General features: G+C 38.4%; 1 long non-coding RNA gene across 1 annotated transcript in view; it reads left to right on the top strand.

Moving 5' to 3' along the window:
* The window catches only part of LOC126058770 (uncharacterized), a 275,999-nt gene extending 251,557 nt beyond the window's left edge, over nt 1-24,442 (top strand). Inside the window, exon 5 of the long non-coding RNA XR_007513285.1 lies at nt 23,988-24,442. This is a non-coding gene — a long non-coding RNA (uncharacterized LOC126058770). The remainder of the gene's footprint in view (nt 1-23,987) is intronic.
* The last annotated feature ends 287 nt before the right edge of the window (nt 24,443-24,729 follow it).

Genomic DNA, 24,729 nt, shown 5'->3' with positions numbered 1-24,729 from the left:
TAGTTTCTTTGACTGAGAGAGTCTCCTGCTGGCATTAAAGAAGCAAACAGCTATGTTGTCAGCTGCTTATTGAGAGGGCCACATGGCAAGGAACTGTAGGCAGTTTCTAGGACCTGAGGGAAGCCTCTTCAGACAGCCAGTAAGCAGCTGGGACTGTCAGTCATACAACCACAAGGATTGAATTCTGCCAACAACCTGAATGAGCTTCCCTAATCAGGCCTTCAGATAAGAATGCACCCTAACCAATACCTTTATATCACATTTGTGAGACCCTGAGCAGAGGAACCAATTAAGCCATGCCCAGACTCCTGAGCTATGAAAACTATGAAATAATACATGTGTCATATTTTAAGATGCTAAGTTCGTGGTAATTCGTTATGCAGCAATAAGAAACTAATATATACACTAACTAGTGGCACGTAGTAAATTGGACACCCTAACTCTAACCTTAAATCAAAGGCATCCTTATATGAACATTGCTGTCTAAATAATCAAAGGTTTCAACTCTATCCTTCTTTCTTCCCCATAAAATTCTATTCCTTTCTTTTCATTCATAAAGTATAAATCAGAAAAATGAGAAGTGTTCCTATTTTAAGAACTTTCATGACATAAAATGAAACAGAGTGCAAACCAAGAAACCAGGTATATAGATACTTACCAAAAAAAGAAAGAAAGAAAGGGGAATTATTCAAATGTATAGACTGAGAGCTTTTTTAAAAAAAAAATATTCAAAATGATTGGGTGCTGGGTGGAAAGTGAAATAGCATAAAATTTTGAGTGTTCTGTTTTGTGAACATTCTCAGTGGAAAGGGAACTTGGGAACAGATTGTGGCAGTTAGAGGTCCATTACACAGGTGGCCTGGTCCACATCAGGCCTCCCTAACAGAGATTTTATATTCAGATTATGAGATCGATCTGAATTCCATGGGAAGAAATTTTCTCTTTGGGTGAACTTTTAGAGAAAGTCAGTTTTAAAGGTACAGGGGATACAATCACTTCATATGAAAGCTAAACAGTGAAAAGGGAAGACAGAAGAATTGATGCATTTGAATTGTTTGTTGGCAAAGAACATTGAATATGCTGTGGACTGCCAAAAGAATGAACAAATCAGACATAGAAGAAATAGAATCAGAATGCTCCTTAGAAATGAGGATGGTGTGACTTTGACTCGGTTACTTTGGGCACATCATCAGGAAAGATCAATTGCTAGAAAAGGATATCATGTTTGGTAAAAGAGGGGGTCAGTAAAAATGAGGGAAACCTCAATGAGATGGATTAACATGATAGCCACAACAATGGACTCAAACATAGCAACAATCATGAAGATGGCACAGGACCAGGCAACATTTCATTCTGATCCAACTTAATGTTGAGACATAGCCCCCTGCTTCTTTTATTTCCCCTTGATAAGAATATGGTTGGTCTTGTAGTCTGGGGTATAGGTGAACCTGTACCTGGTGAGTAAATGCCCCCAGGTGTATGATGATCAATGACTCAACTCACAGCGATCATATGTACAACAGAAGAAACACAGCCTGGTTCTGCACCATCCTCACAGTTGTTGTTATGTTTGACTCCATCGTTGCAGCCACTGTGTCAGTTCATCACATTGAGGGTTTCCCTCTTTTTCGCTGACCCACAACTTTACCAAGCATAATGTCCTTCTCCAGGGACTGGTCCCTCCTGACATGTTCAAAAGTACATGAGATAAAGTCTTGCCAACCTTGTTTCTAAGGAACATTCCAGCTGTACTTCATCCAAGACAGATTTGTGTGTTCTTCTGGCAGTCCATGGTATAATCAGTATTCTTTGCCAACACCATAATTCAAAGTCATCAATTCTTCTTCAGACTTCCTTATTCGTTGTCTAGCTTTTGCATGCGTATGAGGCTATTGAAGATACCGTGGCTTGGGTCAGGCGCATCTTAGTCCTCAAAGTGACATCTTTGCTTTTTAACAACTTAAAGAGGTCCTATCATTTAGCTATTGTTATTCCACCCCAGCCCCTTGAATGCCATGGAACTTTGGCAGTACCATTCCAACATCAACGCTCCCTCTATGTTTGTTCCTGGATCCTCATCTGCCACTCCTTTTCACAGCTCAAATTCTGCCACCCCACCCTCCTGTGGTCCAGGTTCTGCCATCTTTTGTGGTAGCTTCCCAGGGAGACTCACGGAGCTTTAGAGTTGCTGACACTATAGAATTTCATTATCATTCAGCTATAGGAAACTTTTGGACTGACCTATACGCTGAGATATATTTGATAAAGTTATGGAAACTTCAGTTACGTTCAGAAGAAACCCTGAGACAGAGTGGGCACCTCCAGATGTCCATCAGAACTACCAAGTCTATGAGTCTATTATCAATGAGCCCCAGAAACTCATGCTTGCTCTTTCTCAAATACTGAGTAGCCTAAAGAAACCTGGGAGAAGGCCCTCAAGTTTCATTTATGTAATAAGCAAAGAAAATGGTCTTCCTACTTTAGACAGTGACATTTCATTAATGTCACTGGATGGCAATAGCTTAAAAAATTGTTTCTTGGCTGTCAATTACAAATGAAGCTTAGTAAGAACTTTTGTTTAAATGCTGTACATTCCAATGTTAATATGCTTCTTCCTGGAACAGCAGCTGCCTTTTATGGATTTTAAAAAGCAACCAAGTTTTATCAAAGGTTCCTCTTTGATGTTCTTTGATTGCTAAGCTATATAAGTTAACCAAAAGATAACTAAGCATTAACCCATGTTGCCTTTTGTTTTTTATCTTCTTTTGAAATCCCACGAGTTTAGCTAAGTACATTAAATGGAGCATAAATCTTTATGTTGTTTTCATTAAGTCACATATTTGGAATATATATCCAAGACTATTTGATCAATTGTAAAATATTAGCTGCCGCACTGAAGGCTTTTGACATGGATTTTAACAAGTGAACAAACATTTCAGGAGCCCAGTAAAAGTCGTTGGCTGGGCAGTGTGGATAAGTTATGACACTTGAGTTTTAGAAAATTCATAAAATTTTCACCCCATAGTATTTGCAGATATACATTGTGATGGTAGTACTTAACATGGACAAATTTGAAATAATTTAAAGATTTAGAAATATTTTCCATCTTTCAATTTTTCCATTTTGATGTTATTACAATGATTGCCTTTCAAATTAAGTACACATTCCTCAGATGATTATTAAGAGCCTTATATTTTATTGCTCCAACCATACATTTTTATACATTATATATATATACATGGATATAACTCTTTTTGTATACTATAAATATTATCTCAACTATTCCCTGTGTCCCAATCTCACTTTGTCATTTCTTGCCTTTGAGCCCTTGCTAATGTAATTCCCTCTGTCTAGAAGTTTCTATCCCTATCTCCCTGTCTATACAAATCTCATCAATGATTAATTTGTGTAATTATTAAGCTCATGCTGTATGTTAGATACTATCTGTTTGGCATCTTTTGAGGTAGAGTTTAAATGCCATTTAATCCATGAAGATTTTAATAATTTAACTTCTCCTGTCAAACATATCATCTCTTTCTTTCCTCCTTCCAATTACACTAGCACTTCATTTACACCTCAATTTTGGTACATAAAATGCAGTCTCATGCTACAGTTATATATATGGTTGATTATCACTCCTCCTCCTCTAAGCCATTCTAGAATGTCAGACTACTGAGGACAGAGTCTGTGTTTTATTGGTCATTGTAACTGAAGTAGCACAGGACACTGTGCATTGGTAGAATAGCTTCAATATATGAACTACTCCAGCTATCAAATCAGATATTGAGAATATCAAACTAAACCATTTCAAGAATTTAATATTTATATTGATTTCAACATTACACAGTGCTACTAAAAGGTCAAACAACTCACTTTGTGTTCAGTTTTCATAATTTTTCTTAAGTGATCAGGACATTTATTTATGTGAAAATACTATTGAAAAGAGAAGTATTACCATTGGAGATAATCATTTACTTTTTGGAAAAAGAAGTTAAGGACTTATTAAATTATCTAGTGTAAATGTTTCACACAATTACTAAGGTTAAACTCCTTGAATACAACTAAGAAGTTCTGTTATAACATTTTTAGATTCAGATTTATTTCAAGGAAGCAACTTTACAAGAAGCTTGCTCTGAGAAGACAATCTTAACATCTTCCAAGGTTTGAATTTTAGGCGCTTGGTGTTTAACTCTTATTTCCCTTCTTATACAGGTGACAAAGCACAGTAAATCAACTCATCTAACAAGATATCAGTATAATTATTTTAGAGAGAGGATATGTCTTTAGCCAAACCAGCTAAGCCTCTGACTTCATGGCACTCCAATAATATGGATTAATATACTTGGCCCTAAAATGGTAGGAAGAATCAAAAGAGTTGAAATCCTAATGAATAAGGACAATTATCAACATGGCAGAAAATTTTGAGGGATTTTGGAGCAATTTAACAAATAATTACTGAACACCTAGTATATACTCAGGAATAGAGGTTAAAATGAATGTTTAAAGTTTTCTTATTTCTAAAATCCATTTAGAAGGGTTACATTTAGAGGGATTTTAAAGTAACAAGGTTTTGTAGGTCACAAATGGGAGCATTTGAAAATTGCTATTCTTTATTAGCCGTTAGTACAAACTCTTGGAGTTTCATGTATGTGTTTAGCTTTGCCAATGAAATATTTTGAGTAGCTCTCCTCAAACATTGCCTCTGTATGCACCTATATAGTAGAAAATGGCCTAAGGTTTTCTTGATTTAAGCAAAGGTCTGGTTTCTTTAGTTTTCTCTGAAAATAGTCAAGCATTCTCTATCACTAGTGATAGACATGGTCTCTCCAAGCATTCAGCCAGTTCATCCATTGCCTATGACCCACACATCTGTCTCTGTTATGGCCATTGGATTGTGCTACTTAATCCTGTCTGAGTGGCTTCTCAGGAAAGGGAAAACAATCTCTTTGTTCTAACAGCCCTGAAAACACAATGTCTCTTTATTGATAGGAGAAAGGGCTAGAACCTTTCCGAAGTGAGAGGTGTCAGAGAGAGACTTACAGGCAAAACTTGTCTTAGGTGGAGTCCATTTTCTTCCAAATAAAGATGCAATTTCAAAAAATTACTTATAAAGAGAAGAAGAGAGACCTATATTATGACTCTTCAGGCATTTCAGAATAATTTGTGATACAAGCATTTGGGCTTAAAGACTGGGGAACGTATTTCCTGGGGGGGGGCAATTATTACGCATTACTGCTGTCCACTACAGCAAAGTATGAGGAACCCAGATTACGCTCCAGGACTTATTCCCCAGGTAAGTAATTGTAGTTCCAGACAGCTTATAGTTTTTTTTTTTTTCCTTTTATTTCAGGGTAAAATTTTGGCCTATTGATAACATTCTATAGCTTCAGATACTCTCATTTTGGAAAGAAATTAAGTAGATACTGGAAAGGGTCAAGAGCTCACAAAACATCTGGAACTTGAATTAATTCACACTGCAAATCTATGAAATAAGATAGAAAACTTTTTTATGTTATTTATTTTGTTGTTATTGTTGTTGAGAATATATACAGCAAAACATACACAAATTCAGTTGTACACTGAATGTACAATTCAGTGACATTGATAATATTCTTTGAGTTCTGCAACCATTCTCACCCTCTTTTTCTAAGTTGTTCCTTCCCCGTTGACATAAACTCTCTGCTCCCTAAGGTTCCTATCTAATCTTTCAAGTTGCTGTTGTCAATTTGATCCCGTATTGATAGTTCCCAGAAAAGCATTCTCAAGGCAGCCATTTTTTACTAGTTAAGTTAAATTAGTGTTTGATTTTAAGAAGACCAGGGGGTATTTTTGGTTTAAGCTTTAAAGATTATCTTGGGGCAATAGTTTTGGGGGTTGGGGGTTCAGCCTCCATGGCTCCATAAAGTCTGGAGTTCATGAGAATTTAAAATTCTATTCTGCAATTTCCCTCTTTTGATCAGGATTCTTCTATAGAATCTTTGATCAAAATGTTCAGTAATGGTAGCCGGGCACCATCCAGTCCTTCTGGTCTCATGGCAGTTCTTCTGGTCTCATTTTTTAATAAATAATATATCTTTGGTTTGCTTCTAGATTTGAGATCAGTTCAACTTTAAAAGAATAAAAATCTTGTATTTACTGAAGTGGCAGAGTAATCATTTGAAATATAGTGCCTAGAATGGTGTTTGGCATATAGTAGTTAATAAATAAATAATTACTAAATGAAAACTTTTTTTTTTGTTTTTTTTTTTAAATGAAAACTAATCAGGCTGTTCTTTCTTCTCCCCTTACTTCTCTATCTTGGCAATCATTTCTCTTTTCTCTAAGGCATAGGTCTACCATGAGCCCCAGGGGGCAGTTATTAGAATTGAAACTTAAAATTTATAGTTTCTAAGTTCAAAGGCAACTGATTCAAATGTGAAATTAAAAAAGGTTTTGGAAGCTGTGGGAATGACCATGATCATATACGTTCTCTGTATATCTGCTTCTATCTTGTTACAGATCCTCTGAGTTTGAAAGGAGGGGAAGGAGAAAAGATAGTAAGGATGCAGCACAGTTTGTGTGGGAGGCTCTGTGTTCTGTCTCTGTCCCTTGAAATAGATCTTTTCTCTTGTTCCATGCCTCAGGTACGAAGCATAATAGATATGCTCTAAGTCCGAGGATCTGAGAGTACACAGAACCTGTATTTCATGTGGTTTATGAGGCCCAGGGAAAAGGAAACCCTAGTAGACATGTCCCCTTGAAATGCCATGTAGTAAAAAAAAAAAAATTTTTTTTTTATGTAGTAGAACTAGCAAAATTATGAGTCTGGGAAGCAGGCAAAAGACAGCCTTAAATTTACCCAGGAGGTGTAGAGTTCATTCTGGTATTGCTGCAACACCCTTCTCACAGTTGCACAGTGAAGACAGCTATCAACAGCTTCTTGCCATCCCTGACTGTTTCTCAGGAATGATTCCTGCCCATGTCCCAGGATTGTGCTCAGCTTCTTACATGTCCTACTCCTTTCATTGCTCTCAGACGAGTGATCAGGGTTTTAAACAATAAGGGAAGGAACCAGGGTGAAAGAAGGAAAGGCCCTTACAACTAGGCCCACTTGGGACTGAAGGAACCAGATGGAGCTGCTCCATTGGGCAAAGAAAGTACTAGAACACACCTCTTGATACGAGGAGGAACTTTTGCAAAAGTAAAAATTCATACAATTAAAATTAAACCTGCAAGGAGCTGTACTGATTAAAATAACACAGTCTGCTTTTCCCCAGACAAGCTTCTTCTTAAAAAAAAAAAAAAAAAAAATACTGTCCTAAAACACATCACTCGATTTCTAATTCTTGCTTCGTATGAGCTGAGAAATTATAGTTGGACGTCACTCATCTCAGAAGCAATTCCTCCTGAGTGCATTATACTTTTTAAGTGTATATTTTCTCTTCTCTCTCTCTTTCTATATATATATATTTATTTTACGTGTGTGATCAATACAATTTAAGAAAAAATTGAGGGGTAAGGAGATTGAAATTTTTAAACTGTTTCCCCATTTCAAAATTGTTGTTATTTTTATTGCTTCAGAATCTTTTTGAAAATAAACCAAAACCAAAACCAAACCCATTGCTGTTGAGCTGATTCCGACTCATAGCGACCCTATAGGACAGAGTAGAACTGCTCCATAGGGTTTCCAAGGAATGGCTGGTGGATTCATACTACTGACTTTTTGGTTAGCAGCTGAGCTTTTAACTACTACACCACCCGGACTCCAAACAGGCATTATATTAAAAAAAAAAAACAAAAAAAAGTTTTTCACAGTATTTTTCATCTATAGAAAGATGATTCTAGTCTCTGAGACATCTTTAAAGTCATATATTTAAATTGACTAAAGGAAAAAAAAGCAGTGCAAACATGAAATTCTGACATTTTGAGATATGTAAATTATGCAGTAGGTATGTGGGCAAAATTTGATGGGACTGTCTTTTCCGATCACATCCTTAGAGGCCATATTTAAGCTGGGCCATATATTGGTCTGTTATATTGGGTCTATCAGCTATTTTATTTATAGCAGCAGATTTCAAATTTGTTTCACAAAAAATCATTCTTACAAAATGACAAAACAAAACAAAAAATAAACTGCAAATATATAAAACTTATAAAAGAAGAGCTTTCTCACTTGAAGACCAATGAGAAGCCCAGCATCCTACCTGCTTCTCTCTTCTGATCTTGCGGGCGGTCCTTGAGATACTGCAGGGTACCCAGGGCTCTGAGAGTACCAATAACAGAGGAGGTCCCTAGAGATTAGGGCTCAGTAGGAAACTGTACGTAAGGAAAAATAGCTCTGCTTATCTTTTTTTCCTCTGGGGTGGGGATCAAGATTCCTAATTGTGTAAGTGGTACCAAGATACAACAACCAAGAGTCTCCAGAGAACAAAGGTAAAACTTTGCAGAGCCATTTTTATTTGAAGACGGTTTACATCTTCTTTGCCTTATAGGCTCTCCTTTAGTATAGCAAAAACTGGTGAGGTTGTATACTTTCAGAGTAAATAGGGAGAGGAATTTTTCACTAGATGCTATGCCTTACTCTGTTCTCTGATGTTTTCTCCACAAAGCGTATAAGTTTTTCCTGCACATCAAAGATCCATATGGAGAATCTTTACTCAGTGTGACATTTGACTGGGGAATTTTCAGTGTTTACATTTGTACTGTTTAGCCATACTAGGAAAAAAAATAAAATAAATCAAGAATTCCTCTTCTGTTAATGTGCATTGCTTTAAGCACTGCAACAGAATGATTACAGTCAAATTGTTTTATAATCAGTAACACACCATCTGGGAATCAGCAACCTACTGTTAATAAATTGTGTACAACCATTCTTTGCCTAAAGTGCAGTAAACCTTTGGAGTTAATATACACTATCATTCTTGTTTTAACTAAACTGTACATTAAGAAGATAGGCTAGGTTAGTACTTAGTGATGAATTACGTGTCTTGATTAATAATCTGAAATCTGTATGAGTCTTCAACGTATTTTCAATGAATGCTATGGCTAAAATATATCCCATAGATAAAAGTTATAGACTTGAAAGAAAAGTGAAGACCAATAACCTTCTTGGAAAAGAACTTGGCCATTAGTGAAGATATTGCTTAGCTGCCTAGTAAACACTTGGTTTGCTTTTGATTATTATTAACTTAAAAAAAAAATTTTTTTTTGAGTGATATTTGAAAAACCCTTTGTAGGACGGGGGTGTATATTGGTAATAATACTAAACAAATACTGTTTAGGTAAATTTTACAGATATTCAGACACAAATTCAATGTTTATTAGAGTCAGGAATCTCCTAGAACTTCTTAAATAAACCTTGACTCAGTTAGACCTTTGGCCTTTCCATTAACGAGTCACAGAATAGAATTATATAGAGAACTAGACTAGAACATTGATTATCCCTTTGCTAAACGCAGACTATCACCTTCAGTAAGTAAACTCTGTGCTTATTTACACCAATGGAGTACGGAAGCAGTGTGTAGGTGGAGTGACAGTGCTTCAAAATTCATAAAAGAGATGAGTCTAAGTCCCACGTATCCCAAAACAAGATAGTATAAGAAGCGGAAAAGGGAAGTTAGAAAGTTTTATTGTGTGAGTGGTCAGATTTCTACAGCTGGTGAGAATAATGGCTCTCTGAGGATCTTGACACTCAGTGCTGAGGTGACTTTGGATTTGAATTAGGGATAGGACCTAAAGTACCAGAAGGATTACATGTTTCATTATTGACGAGGAGAATTTATCCAGTTTAAAAGGAAATACACACACATACACACACTGTGTGCATATATATATATATATACAGATGTGAGTGCGTGGATAGGTATTTATGGCATAAATCTGTAGCTTGTACTGGAAGTAAAGTTGAGTAGTGTAAGGAAGAAAATCTACATATCTCATTTGTGTGGCTTTGAAAAGGAGGAAGGCAGTGGACAGAAAAGTGGAGGGCAAAAGGACAGAAGGGCTTCTAAGCAGAAGGACATCTTAAACTAGATGAAGCTGGATTTGATCACTTCCCTCTGTGCCTCACCTTGATGATCTTTGTGTTTTGTGCCCCTGAGGAGTTCCTTACATTACAGTAAAATAGTTTTATGATCTGGAGTCAACTGGCCTGGAAATATGCTACTAACATGCCTCATTATTAAAGTCAGGTTTTGGAGATAAATGTCAAACTTGGGAACATACTCATCCTAGAGGTTACACAGGAAAAGGAGGAAGCCTAAAATTATGCCATAATGAGTGCATAACATTTGTTTGGTACCCTCAATTTATAAAATTATTTCATATATATGAGTCTGATACGGCGTTGTTGTTATCACTCTCCTGATTAAATAAAAGAGAAAAATGAGGCTCAGATTTAGCAATTTGTCCAAGGACAATGGCAAGCTCCTCTCTAGATCCCCACTGACTAGCATATGGCCTGGCATGGAATTTATTCAGTAAGTGTTTACTGAAGGAATGAATAGGGGTAAAGATCATAGGTGGTGTTATGCATTGAACTGTGTCCCCCAAAATATGTGTTGTGAATCCTAACCCCTATACCTGTGGTTATAATCCTGTTTGTGAATGTTTTTTCTTTATGTTAATGAGACAGTAGTAGTGTAGGATGTGTTTTAAGTCAGTCTCTTTGAGATATAAGAGATTAAACAAGCAAGTGAGTAAGCTGAGATGGGGGAAGAGAGACGCTGAGCCACATGAAGATCGCCCAGGAGCAGAAGCTCAAAAATGATAAGGACCTTCCTCTAGAGCGGACAGAAAGAGAAAGCCTTCCCCTAGAGCTGGCACCCTGAATTCAGACTTCTAGCCTTCTAAACTGTGAGAAAATAAATTTTTGTTTGTTAAAGCCACCCATTTGTGGTATTTCCGTTACAACAGTACTAGGTAGCTAGATAACTTCCACGTTTTGTTGTACGTGTGTGTCCATGGATATGTACGGTAAATAGTATATATAAACCAAACCCAGTGCCATCGAGTCGATTCCGACTCATAGCGACCCTGTAGGACAGCATAGGAGCACCTCATGGATTTGAACTGCCGACCCTTTGGTTAGCAGCCATAGCACTTAACCACTACACCACCAGGGTATAGTAAATATCTTTGTTTTCTTCCCTCCTTTATCTCATTATTTATTATAAAATAAAAGATGTAAACAGGGCTAATGTGTTTTTGGTTATGCTCATGCTAGTTGTATCATTAGGTGCAAGTATGACTTTATAATTTTTATTTAGAGATTACCCATACCCATTGCCACTAAATTAGTTCTGACTCATAGCAACCCTATAGGACAGAATGGAACTGCCTCATAGAGTTTCCAAAGAGCAGCCGATGGATTTGAACTGCCAGTTCTTTGGTCTGCAGCTGAACGCTTAACCACTCTCAGAGCAACTCATAGTGGCCCTATAAGAAAGAGTAGAATTGCTCACATGGTTTCCAAGGAGTGGCTGGTGGATTTGAACTGCCAGAATTGACTCTACAGCAATAGGTTATGGTTTTTATGTATGGTTTAAAGAGATGTGTATAGGTGCCAAGTTAACATGGGGTGGATTGTGATGATTAACGTTATATGTCAACTTGGCTAGGCTATGATTCTGAGTGGTTTGGCAGACCCTACACAATCACCTCTCATTTTGTGATCTGATGTGAGTGACAAATCAGTTGGAAGAGGAGTTTCCTTGGTGGTGTGGCCTGCACCCAGTATATGAACAGATGTCTAGCAAAACTCTCTCTGTCTCTCTCTCTCTCTCAACTCTTCTCCGTGTCTGAGCTCCAATTCTTGGGATGTCAGCAAGCAGAGGCATCTAGCCTGTCACCTGAACTGCAGATTTTGGGTTCATCAGCCCCTGCAACCACATGAGCTGACAGAGATTGTCAGCTTGTCATCTGACCCACAGATTTGGGACTTGTAAGCTCCCACAATTGCATGAGCCATTTCCTCACAATTGCATGAGCTATTTCCTTGAAGTAAATTTCTCTTTCTAGGTATGTCTATATATACTTCACTGGTTTCACTCCTCTAGAGAACCCAGACTAAAACAGATGGGGCTTAGGAACTATAATCAATTATTTCTGTATTAGTTAGGACTATTTTGGTGGCAAGTAACAGAAATAAATACAAGTTAAATAAATTATAAGTATATAGAACCAAAGGTTATAAAAGTTAGGGGGGTCCTTAAAAAAAGTGAAACTAAAAACTGGAAAGCAATAGGAAATCATGGCAGTCTTTTTTTTCTTGTCTTTTTTTCTGTGTATGTCTGCTTCATTTTTTTTATAACATCTTTCTGCAGACCAGGTTTCTCTTCTTCTCAGGCCTGTGATGGGAACCATAGCCATCCCACAACTCCTGCATTCACATGTTACAAGTCAAATCTCTCTTGGTCTCAGTTCCAAATTCTTAGGGAAAAGATCTTAACTGGCCCAAACTAGATCAAGATTCCCACCTGTCATGGATTGAATTGTGTCCCCCCAAAATATGTGTCAACTTGGTTAGGCCATGATTCCCAGTATTGTGTGGTTGTCCTCCATTTTGTGATTGTAATTTTATGTTAAAGAGGATTAGAGTGGGATTGTAACACCCTTACTAAGGTCACATCCCTGATCCAATGTAAAGGGAGTTTCCCTGGGATGTGGCCTGCACCACCTTTTATCTTAAAAACCAAAAACCCAAATCCGCTGCCGTGGAGTCGATTCTGACTCGTAGTGACCCTATAGGGAAGAGTAGAACTGTCATATAGAGTTTCCAAGGAGCACCTGGCAGATTCGAACTGCTGACCTTTTGGTTAGCAGCCATAGCATTTAACCACTATGCTACCAGCATTTCCCCCTTTTATCTTACAAGAGATAAAAGGAAAGGGAAGTGAGCAGACAGGGCAGGGCGGGAGGTGGGGCCTCATACCACCGAGAAACCAGTGCTGGGAGCAGAGTGCATCCTTCGGACCCAGGGTTCCTGCTTGGAGAAGCTCCTAGTGCAGGGGAAGATTGATGACAAGAACCTTCTTCCAGAGCCTTCCCCTGGAGCTGACACCCTGAATTTGGACTTCTAGCCTACTAGACTGTGAGAGAATAAACTTCTGTTTGCTAAAGCCACCCACTTTTGGTATTTCTGTTACAGCAGCACTAGATAACTAAGATACCACCACTGGTCAAATCAACTGTGAATAAGAGATGAGGTCATGCCCTACAAACATAGCTACTGAAAACCCACAGGCTATGAGGGAGGTAGTGGTTTATAGAGAAAGGAAAAGGCGTTGGTTTATGGGATGCAAAGATTCTCCAAAAAGTATGGATTACAATTTTTTTTTTTTTTAACCCATTGCATATTCACTCTGCTACTTTAGTGCCACTGTGAAGGACCATTTTTTGGGATAGTGTTTTTTTTTTTTTTCTTCTTCTTCTTCTTTTTAATTTCCTACATTACTTCATCTATGGAGAAAAACCCTTAGTAATTCCTTGTCTTCGTATTTTTGCAGACAAGAAAGTAGAACATTTTCTTGTTTTAATGAACACTTAGTTCTGTCTTTTGTAAAATCTCAACTTCCTTGTTGAGAGAATGCTGTCTATCCTGGAGATTAAGGGAACTAAAAAGCCTTTAAATGCAGTCAAAGTGGAAACAGCAATTTGTACTGTAATAATGCTGAGGATAGAGGTCTGTAAACTATATTTCCTAGTCTTCGTCACATGGCACTTAAGTTGAATCAGTCTTGAATGACAAATACAAACTATCCAGGTAAAAGAAGAATATGACATATGTTCCAGTGAAAGAAACAAGCATTTGAAGCAAGATTATTTCTAGGGATATTAATATTTTAGAATAGCTGCAGTGTAGATTGTGAGGTGGAAGGAGAGGCAGGGGCTAGGATAACTAAAAATAAATAAATAAATAATACGCCCTAAAAATGTGAACTTTATTTCATGGGGAATGGAAGTCATTGAAGAAGTTGTAAGGTTATGTTTGTAGTTTAAAACGTCACTCTGATGAGAAAAGACTGGAGAAGGACCAGAAACAAAGGAGGAAAATCAGTTGGGAAACTTGCAGTTACAGGTAGTGTAATAAGATAGATGTGGAAAATAATGGCTTGAATTATAGTAGTAGCCTTGGAAATAAAGAAAATAAAACTTAATAAGAGATAACAATGAGGTCAAAACTATAAGCGTTGTTGAGAATGTGGGATAGAGGAAGTTTTTGGCTTTGGCATACAATGGTACCATTTATAGAAATAGGAAACACAGGAGGAAGGTCAGGTTTGGACATGAAGATAATGTGATTATTATCCTTGAACTCAGTGAGTTCCAGGTGTTTATGGAACATCCACGTGGAAGTACCCAACAGCCAGCTGGATATACAAGTCTGGAGCTTCGGGAAGATGTTGTGGCTAGAGACGATTGATTTGGCATTAATCAGCAGAGAGAGATGAAAATCACACAGAGTTTGGAGAATTTTACATTTTATGCATCTATTCAGAACACTATTGTAATGTAAATAGGATAAAAATTCAGTTGAAGTATGAATTTTTAGAGCCATCACCAGATTTTTTCTCTGCCATAGTCTGTCTTTGCTATAACAAATTTATTTCTTTTATCAGTGCTGTTGAAACTGAGCTTCATAAAACCTTCATCTCTTAAGAACACATTTTTCCAAGGGGCAGTTCCAAAGATAGAAAAGTGTATTGGCTGAATGCTGTTCTGACCTAATATGGCATTTAAAAAATGTGTTTGTCTTGTTGCATGTAAGTTTTGGTGGTAGTAGTTTTATAAATTCTTGGGATGGGATAAAATATGAATTGCTCAGTGCTCACAAGTCAACTTCCTTTTAACTGGTGTTCTGACTATAATCATGTAGAAGCAATGTCCAATTGCATAGATGATCCTTCATGTTGTTTTTTTGTATGCGTGAAACTTTTGAACGTAAAGTTTTTTTTTGAGATGTAGAAAACAGTCATAGTTGCTTGCAAAAATTTATCTATGATACATTCCAGTTGCTGAAGTGGTGTACATTGGAAGGGACTGGAGTAGCTCTATCATTTGGGCTCCTAAAGACTACAGGAATTCCTATTACTACAGCCTTCACAGATGCCATATATCCTGTATAAATGCATGCAATGACTGAGAATTTTCTACCTTTTGAAATCTTCTATTCTTTATACTAAATGTTAGTTCTTTCCACATAAAACCTGAATCTGGTCTTTGTTCTAACTCCGGAAGCTGCATCAAATTTGAAACCCCCTTATTCTGTATTACAGAGATTCCATCATTTGAAGCTACCTTTCAGGCCTTTTCTAGATCATATTTGGCTACACATCACCATTTTCTTTTGGTGTTCTACATATCAACTGGTTTCTAAACCTGTCATCCAGGTTACTCTTGTTGGTTAAGACATAAATGGGTGATACACAGTTACATTTATAAAAGTGGGTCAAGCATGAAGGGGCTGCCCTGCACCAAGAACTGCCCACCAAAGGACATCAAGCCCTGTAGTCAAACCCCGGAGAAAGTCTAGCCTGGAAGACACAACAAAGTGTCCAGGTAATTTAGCAACAAACAAGATCTAGTGATTAAGCAAGTAGTTGGGTGGGTATGGGGAGATGTAGCTGACATAAAGTATCAGGGGTATCCTCACAGGTGAGTGGAGGATGCTGTGAGGTTCAGGAGCTACAGATATTTTTAAATACAGGCCAGCACATACAGACCTGAGGTGCAAGAGATTTCAGCCTGGATGAAGACAATAGATTAGAACTTTATAATCCAATGCAGAATAAAACCAAAGTCCTTACCTCATGCTTCTAGCTACCTATATGGCTCCCGCCTCCTACTACCCTCCTTCTGCTAAGCTCCTCCCACAGGCTTACTTGCTCTTCTTCAAATACAGTTCACCAAAGCCTGCTCTAGCTTCAGGGCATTTTCACTCACTATTTCGTCTTTTTGGACGAAAGAATCATAATCCCTTGTATTTTCCAGGTGGCGTAGCAATTACCAAAACTTAGTGCTCAAAATAACAGTTATTAATTACCTCATAGTTTTTGTGGGTCAGTAATCTGGGTATCTCTGGTTTAGGATCTCTCACAAGGCTTCAAGCCAGGTGTCAGCCAGAGCTGCGGTCAGAGTTCCCCAGAAGGGGAGGATCCACTTTTGAGTTCATTCACATGGTGGCTGGTAGGCTTCACATCCTCTTTGGCTATTGGACAGGGATAGAAGTTCCTTGTCATGTGGATCTCTTCAGAGAAAAGCTCACAACATGGCAGTTTGCTTCCCCCACTCCTTCGTGTACCTGGTTTTTCCTTACTTGCTGTTACCACTCACCTTTGAGGCTAGCTCTCTTGCCCCTGAACTCCAGGCCTGATGCTGATTGCTGGCTTGTATTTAAACAGACCTGTAGCTCCTGGTGGTGTAGTGGTTAAGTGCTACGGCTGCTAACCAAAGGGTCGGCAGTTCAAATCCACCAGGCACTCCTTGGAAACTCTACGGGACAGTTCTACTCTGTCCGTTAGGGGCTATGAGTCAGAATCGACTCAATGGCACTGGGTTTGGTTTTTTTTTTTTTGGTAGCTCGTGAACTGCACGGCATCCTCCACTTACCAGTGAGGCAGTAGATTTGGTTTGGTACCTAGAAGACAAGGGTTTCAATTAATTCAAAATTATATCTCCCCTTCTCCAAACTTGCTTCCTTTTCTCTTTTATCTGATTTCAAGCATGATACCTTGAACTGAATGTAAAAGTTCAGAAGCAGTTTGAATAGGAGAAAGCTGAGTAGATCTAATATATCTTTCATTATAGACTCTATCCTGACACAGCCTGAGACTTGCATTCACTGTTTCATAGCCCCATTATACTGTTGACTCATATTGAAATGTTTGTTGACTAAAAAACCAACCTTACCAATCCCATTGCCGTCGAGTTGATTCTGACTCATAGCAACCCTGTAGGACAGAGTAGAGCTGTCCCATAGGGATTCCAAGTCTGTAATCTTTATGGAAGAAGACTGCCACACCTTTCTCCCAAGGAACAGCTGGTAGGTTTGAACCACCGACCTTTCAGTTAGCAGCTGAACTCTTAACCACTGCACCATCAGGGCTCTGGTTTTTAAGTAGGACATAGTAATCTTTTCCATCTTTGCTTTCTGTGTCATAACCCTCATACCCAACCTAATATTTTCCTTTGGTCTTTAAAATCTTTTAAAATCTCTAATTTTTCTTAAGATTATTGTACATAGGTATAGAATTTGTTTGAGTCTAGACGCAAAGACTCTACCACTTGTCTGTCAGTTTGTCATACTGTGGTGGCTTGTGTGTTGCTGTGATGCTGGAAGCTATGCCACTGGTATTTCAAATATCGGCAGGAACACCCATGGTGGACAGGTTTCAGTGGAGCTTCCAGACTAAGATGGACTGGGAAGAAGGACCTGGCAGTCTAGTTCCGAAAAAGAATGAGGGGAAGATGAGCCCTTCAGGTCGAAAGGCACTCAAAATATTACTGGATAAGAGCTGCCTCTTCAAAGTAAAATTGACCTTCATGACGTGAATGGAGTAAAGTTTTTGGAACCTTTATTTGTTGACATGGCATGACTCAGAATGAGAATAAACAGCTGTAAACATCCATTAATAATTGAAATGTGGAATGTATGAAGTATGAACCTGGGAAAATTGGAAGTCGTCACAAATGAAATGGACCACATAAACATCGATATCAAAGGCATTAGTGAGCTGAAATGAACTAGTATTGGCCATTTTGAATCAGACAGTCATATGATCTACTATGCCAGGAATGACAAATTGAATAGGAATCGCGTCACATTCATTGTCAAAAAGAACATTTCAAGATCTAGCCTGAGGTACAATGCTGTCAGTGATAGGATAATATCCATATGCCCATAAAGAAGACCACTTAATACGAATTTATTCAAATTTACGAACCAACCGCTAAGGCCAAGGAGGAAGAAATTAAAGATTTTTACCAACTTCTGCAGTCTAAAATTGATCAGACATGCAATCAAGATGCATTGATAATTACTGGTAATTGGAACGCGAAACTTGGAAACAAAAAGGATGGATTGGTAGTTGGAAAATATATCCTTGGCAATAGAAATGATGCCAGAGGACTCATGACAGAATTTTGCAAGACCAACAACTTCTTCATTGCAAATTATCTTTTTCAACAACATAAATGGAGACTACACATGTGGACCATGCTGGGTGGAATACACAGAAATCATATCAAATACATCTGTGGAATGAGACAAGCAAGAAGTTCAATATCATCAGTTAGAAGAAGGCGAGAGTTCCTATGGATCAGACCATCAATTCCTCATCAGCAAGTTCAAGTTGAAGCTGAAGAAAATTAAAACAAGTCCACGAGAGCCAAAGTACAATCTTGAGTATATCCCACCTGAGTTTAAAGACCATCTCAAGAATAGATTTGACACATTGGACGCTAATGACCGAAAAACAGATGAATTATGGGATGACATCAAGGATTATCATATATGAAGAAAGCAAAAGTTCTCTGAAAAGACAGGAAAGAAAGAAAAGACCAAAATGGATATCAGAAAAGACTCTGATACTTGCTCTTGAATGCAGAGTAGCTAAAGTGAATGGAAGAAATGATGAAGTAAAAGAGCTGAGCAGAAGATTTAAAAGGGCAACTCAAGAAAACAAAGTATTATAATGAAATGCCCAAACCAAAAGGGAAGAATATGCTTTGCATTTCTCAAGCTGAAAGAACCAAAAAAAAATTCAAGCCTCGAGTTGCAGTATTGAAGGATTCTATGGTAAAATATTGACCTATGCAGGAAGCATCAGAAGAGCATGGAAGGAATACACAGAGTCACTATACCAAAAGGAATTGTTCAATGTAGCCATTTTAGGAGGTAGCAGATGATAAAGAACCAAAATCAACACCCATGGGGGCAGCAGTCCAGGAATTGACGCATTGCATTGAGCAAATCTGTTGCAAAAGACCTCTTTAAAGTGTTAAAAAGCAAAGATATCACTTTGAAGACTAAGGTGCTTTACTGGAGGAAGAAGTACAAGCTGCACTGAAAGCATTTGTGAAAAAAAAGGCTCCAGGAATTGACGGAATACCAATTGAGATGTTTCAACAAACAGATGCAACACTGGACGCACTCCCTTGTCTATGCCAAGAAATCTAGAAGACAGCTACCTGGCCAACTGTCTGGAAGAGATTCATATTTGTGCCTGTTGCAAAGAAAGGTGATCCAAAAGAATGCAGAAATTATCAAACAATGTTGTTAATATCGCATGCAGTACAATTTTGATGAAGGTATTTCAAAAACAGCTGCAGCAGTATATCAACAGGGAACTGCCAGAAATTTAAGCCAGATTTGGAAGAGGACATGGAACGAGGGATATCATTGCTAATGTCGTATGGATCTTGGCTGGAAGCAGAGAATACCATAAAGATGTTTACCTGTGTTTTGTTGACTATGCAAAGGTATTTGACAGTGTGGATCATTACAAATTATGGATAACATTGTGAAGAATAGAAATTTCAGGACACTTAATTGTGCTTATGAGGAATATGTACATAGAACAAAAGGCAGTCGTTCAAACAGAACAAGGGAATACTGAGTGGTTTAAAAATCAGAAAGGTATGTAGGGTTGTATCCTTTCTTATTCAAACTGCATGCTGAGCAAATAACCTGAGAAGCTGGACCACATGAAGAAGAACGCAGCATTAGGATTGGAGGAAGACTTATTAACAAACTGTGACGTGCAAATGACACAGCGTAGCTTGCTGAAAGTGAAGAGGACTTGAAGCACTTACTGAAGAAGATCAAAGACTATAGCCTTCGGTATGGATTGCACCTCAACATAAAGGAAAAAAAAAATCCTCACAACTGGTCCAATAAGCAACATCATGATAAATGGAGAAAATATTGAAGTTGTCAGGGATTTCATTTTACTTAGATCCAAAATCAACATCCACGGAAGCAGCAGTCAAGAAATCAAATGACACATTGCATTGAGCAAATCTGCTGCGAAAGACCTCTTTAAAGTCTTAAAAAGCAAAGATGTCACTTTGAGAACTAAGTTGCATGCCTGACCCAAGCCATGGTATTTTCAGTTGCCTTGTATGCATGCAAAAGCTGGACAATGAATAAGGAAGGCCAAAGAAGAATTTGTGACTTTGAATTAGTGCGTTGGTGAAGAATTTTGAATATACCATGGACTGCCACAAGAACGAACAAGTCTGTCTTGGAAAAAGTACAGCCAGAATGCTCCTTAGAAGTGAGGATGGCCAGTCTTCATCTCATGTACTTTGGGCATGTTATCAGAAGGGACCAGTTCTTAGAGAAGGACATAATGCTTGATAAAGTAGAGGATTGGCAAAAAAGAGGAAGACGCTCAGCGAGATGGGTTGACACAGTGGCTGTAATGATGGGCTCAAACACAGAAATGATTGTAAGGATGGTACTAGACCTGGCAATGTTTTGTTCTTTCGTGCATGGGGTTGCTATGAGTCAGAACCTATAGGAAGGTACCTGACAACAACTGATACAAATAGCAGTTTAAAATGTGTCATTTAATTCTTTCCCAGTCCTTGTTCCCATAGCCACCTGGGAACATACTGGTTAAGCTCTTGGCTCCAGGTTTTAATCCTTCTTCAACTTTCTAGCTGTATGACCTAGGACAACCTCCAGAATAGTAACCTTGTCCATAAAATAATGATAACTATTTCATAGGGCTTTTATAATGATTAAATCCAAAAATCTTTTCAAAGCCCTTAGCCCAGTGTCTGTACCTAATCAGTGCTCAAAGAATACTAATTAGTGAATACTGCAGTGTACCACCCAGATCCCCCCTCCAGACTGAAGCATTCAGTCTTTCATCTGCTCATCTACTGGGAGTATTATTGTTGACAGCTGAGCCCCTCCCAAAGTGCTGCCCTCTGCTGAAGGGAGTAGCTCTCCAGGGCAGCCGGCATCCTGTGACCTGGTGAGTGTGGAGGGACAAAGGAGAGGCCCTTTTCCTCAATTTAAGACAATTCCAAATGGCACCAAAGCCCCAAAACTATCAGTGGGGAGACTTAATATTGCATTTTAACTGCATGTTAGTTTAACTTCTGGCTCTGCCCAATCCTACTTATTTCACTCCCTCATAGATATCGTTCCCAAGAGGAGCAAAGGTCCTTGATGAGAGTAATTGGAATGTAGAGTGGATAGAAGAGGAAATACAAGTTATGACTTCATGACCAACTACAATCATGGGGGCTGCAGCTTGTCCCACTAACTCTTATAAGTTTCCAATAAGAATTCTGGAGGAGCTGGTCTTAGGTGGGATTAATTTATTATATGAAGCAAGTAGATCCAAACAATGCAGGGATGAACTGTAGTGGGCCACCAGGATCCCATCCTTCAGAACCAAAGTACTCCCTCCCTCAGTTGCTTAGAATATTGGCTGCTGGAGGTTTATGGTTCAGTCTTTTTTCATGGTGAATTCCTGCTACAGAAGGGAGCTTCCTCTTCCATGTTTACCCCTTCTCTCTGAGGGCAGCCCTCATTCAAAGTCTGGTCAATAAATGGACCTAATGTCCTTATTAAGGAGCCTTGTTGGTACAGCGATTAAGCACTTGGCTGTTAACCAAGAGTTCACTGGTTTGAACCCACCAGCCTCTCCACGGAGAAAGATGTGGCAGTCTGCTTCAGTAAAGATTAAAAAACCAAGAAACCCACTACCATCAAGTTGATTCCAACTCATAGTGACCCCGTAGGTTTTCCAAAGCTGTAAATCTCTATGGAAGCAGACTGCCACATCTTTCTCCTGCAGAGCCGCTGGTGGTTTCAAATCTCCAAACTTTTGGTTAGCAGTCAGTCTTGGAAATTCTGTGGGGTAGTTCTGCTCTGCCGTATGAGGTCGCTACAAGTCAGAATTGACTTGACAGCAGCAGGTTTGGTTTTAGTTTAATGTCTTTGTTAGTCTTTGGCTTAGGCCTCTGTTGCGACAACATGGGAGTTCTACTTCTTCCTCAGGCCAATCCTGTTGCCTCTGTTTCCTCACAGGTACGTTCACAACAAGACTTTCAACTGGTTCTTTCTGGTTCAAAGGCCTGTTGAGAATTTGCATTTCTAACATGTTCCCTGCTGAGAATTTGCATTTCCACCCGGATATGCTGAATCAGAATCTACATTTTAGCAAGTCCCCAGGTGATTCTTATGTATAGCTTCCCACGAACTTGTTAGAAATGCACATTTTCAACAGGAAGTTTATTAGAAATGCAAAATATCAGCAGGGAACTTGTTAGAAATGCAAATTATCAGCAGGGGTTTGAATCAGAACAAACCAATTCGAAACCCTGGTTCACAAGAGCACTCCCCAGTAAGCTTCCTGTACACTAATGTAAGTTCTAGGCTCCCTGGGGAACCCTATTTAAATCATGAGTATTTTCATCTTCATGGTCCAATTTTAGCAGATTGTCAGTATCTTAAGGGCAGAGAGTCAGTCTCATTTATCTTTATATTTAAAGGGCAGTAGTTGTTCAATTAAGGAGCTCTGGTGGTGCAACAGTTAAGCACTCAACTGCCAACCAAAATATCGTGGTGGTTTGAACCAGGGCTTTCGACTGGTTTGTTCCAGCTCAAACCCCTGCTGAAAATTTGTATTTGCTCCCCAGATACACTGAATCAGAATTATAAGATCCCCAGGTGATTCTTATGTATAATACATTTTGAGAACCACTACTTTACTGTGGTTCTCAGAATTGGTCCCTAACCAGCAGTATTAGCATTGCCTGGGAACTTGTTAGAAATGCAAATTCTCAGCAAATGTTCTAACCAGAATGAACTGGCTCAAAGCCCTAGTTTGAACACACCAGCTGTTCCATGGGAGAAAGATGTGGCAGTCTGCTTCTGTAAAGATTACAGCCTTGGAAACCCTATGGGGCAGTTCTACCCTGTCCTGTAGGGTCACTGTGAGTCAGAATCGACTCAATAGCAATTTTTTTTTCCTTTTGGTAGTTGCTCAAAAAATGCTTCCTTATCTTATCTCTGTGAAAATTTTGAAATGAGTCTTAGGAAATCACCTATTTTCCTCCCAACTGGACAGTGGGAAATTCCTATCCATAAATTGCCTTCTGCCTCTTTTCCCTTATCTTCACCTAAATTCTCTACAACATAGCTTCATGAGCAGGAACATGGATTTCCAAACCCAAGAATGCCTTCTTGAAACAAAATGTCACTACCTCTTGCACCACATATTTTTTTCAATTAATTGCTAAGTTTTAAGCAAAATTAAGCAATAACTATAGGCCACATTAATCTTGTGTTGGCAGCATAGCTTAAGTGATTGAAAACAAAGATTTTGGCGTCAGATAGTCCTGAGTTTAAGCCTTACCGAGCCACTTCCTTGGCTTCCTTGGTGTGTGACCTCCTTAAGCTTCACTGTGTTCAGCTGTTGAAGATGGATAATGATAGTAGTACCTACTTCACTGGGCTGCTGTGAGAATTAAAGGAGAAAATAGCGGAAAACATTAGACAAATAGTGAACAGTCAAAACGTGCTGTTTGTGATGTTATTTTATTGCCATCGATTTTACTGTATTCATTCTCTGTAAATTTCTTTTCATTCAGATCAAAATGTTTTCTGAATTTCATTGAAATTTCTTCTTTTACCCATAAATTATTTAGGAATGTATTACTTAATTTCCAAACATTTGTGAATTCCTGACTTTCCTTCAGTTGTTGATTTCTAACTTAACTCCATGGTGGTCAGGGAACATACTTTATATGATTTCAGTCCCTTTACATTTATTAAGACTTATTTTATGAATGGCCTAGACTACTCTATAAATTTAATTAAGACACGAGATCTAAATATTGCTCTGAATTTTGTATTCTGCATTATTCTCACTGAAATGAATTTGTAGCCTTTCTAATATTATTGCACTTTCTTTAACACAACTTTTGTCCTTCCTAATAGTAATTTTAGGGTCTAATTGGTGAATTTTTCTCCTTCTGCCTTTTAGGTCAGAGCCGTTTTGGTCAGCTTTGGTCAGCTCAGCTAGTCTGCTGCCAGAGTCACTCTTCCCTGTCTTCCTAAGAGGCATCAAATCCATTGCCAGGACCTCATTGTTCTCACACTATAAACCATGGTCTGAGGACAAATTCTGAACTTCAGCATCATCCACATGGCCAGCTGGTCCTCTTTTGTTCCTTCCAAAGCTGTGACCTTATACAGGGATTGAAGATGAACACACCACCTGTGCCCCAAGTTACTCAGTTTTTCTGTCTAGGGCTGCAAATGTCCCTGGAGAGAGAGCAGAGAGAGGCTTTTTCTGGCAGTTTGTTCACTCCTGCATGAGACAGCAGAAGCTAGTCATGGTTTTTGAAAAGCTCCGTTAAGAATTAGGAGACAGATTTGGCATAGACGTATTTGCCTGCTTTGCTTTGTTTTCTGTATTGTAAAATCCGAATTTCTACATGTATTCAATGACAATATGATTGACATCAATAAATTTAAATCTCAGTGAAATAAGATATTGCATACATGGTTATTGAATGATAGTCCAATACCTGTTTCCAGATATTTATAGGAAAATATTGTTAATTTGTATTTATACATGTAGATTTTTGTACTGATATTTTGTTTTTCAAGATAGAGATAATTAAAAAAAAAAAAAAGGCCAGGTGCACAGTTATAGATACTTCTTAGGTATAACCAAGCATCCTACAGGATTGGATTTCTGGACTTGAAGGATTAGGGCCATA

Source organism: Elephas maximus, chromosome 15, assembly GCF_024166365.1.
Source record: "Elephas maximus indicus isolate mEleMax1 chromosome 15, mEleMax1 primary haplotype, whole genome shotgun sequence".
Classification (NCBI taxonomy): domain Eukaryota; kingdom Metazoa; phylum Chordata; class Mammalia; order Proboscidea; family Elephantidae; genus Elephas; species Elephas maximus.
The sequence above is the reverse complement of the archived record's forward strand: the minus strand, read 5'-3'. Positions and strand labels throughout refer to the sequence as shown.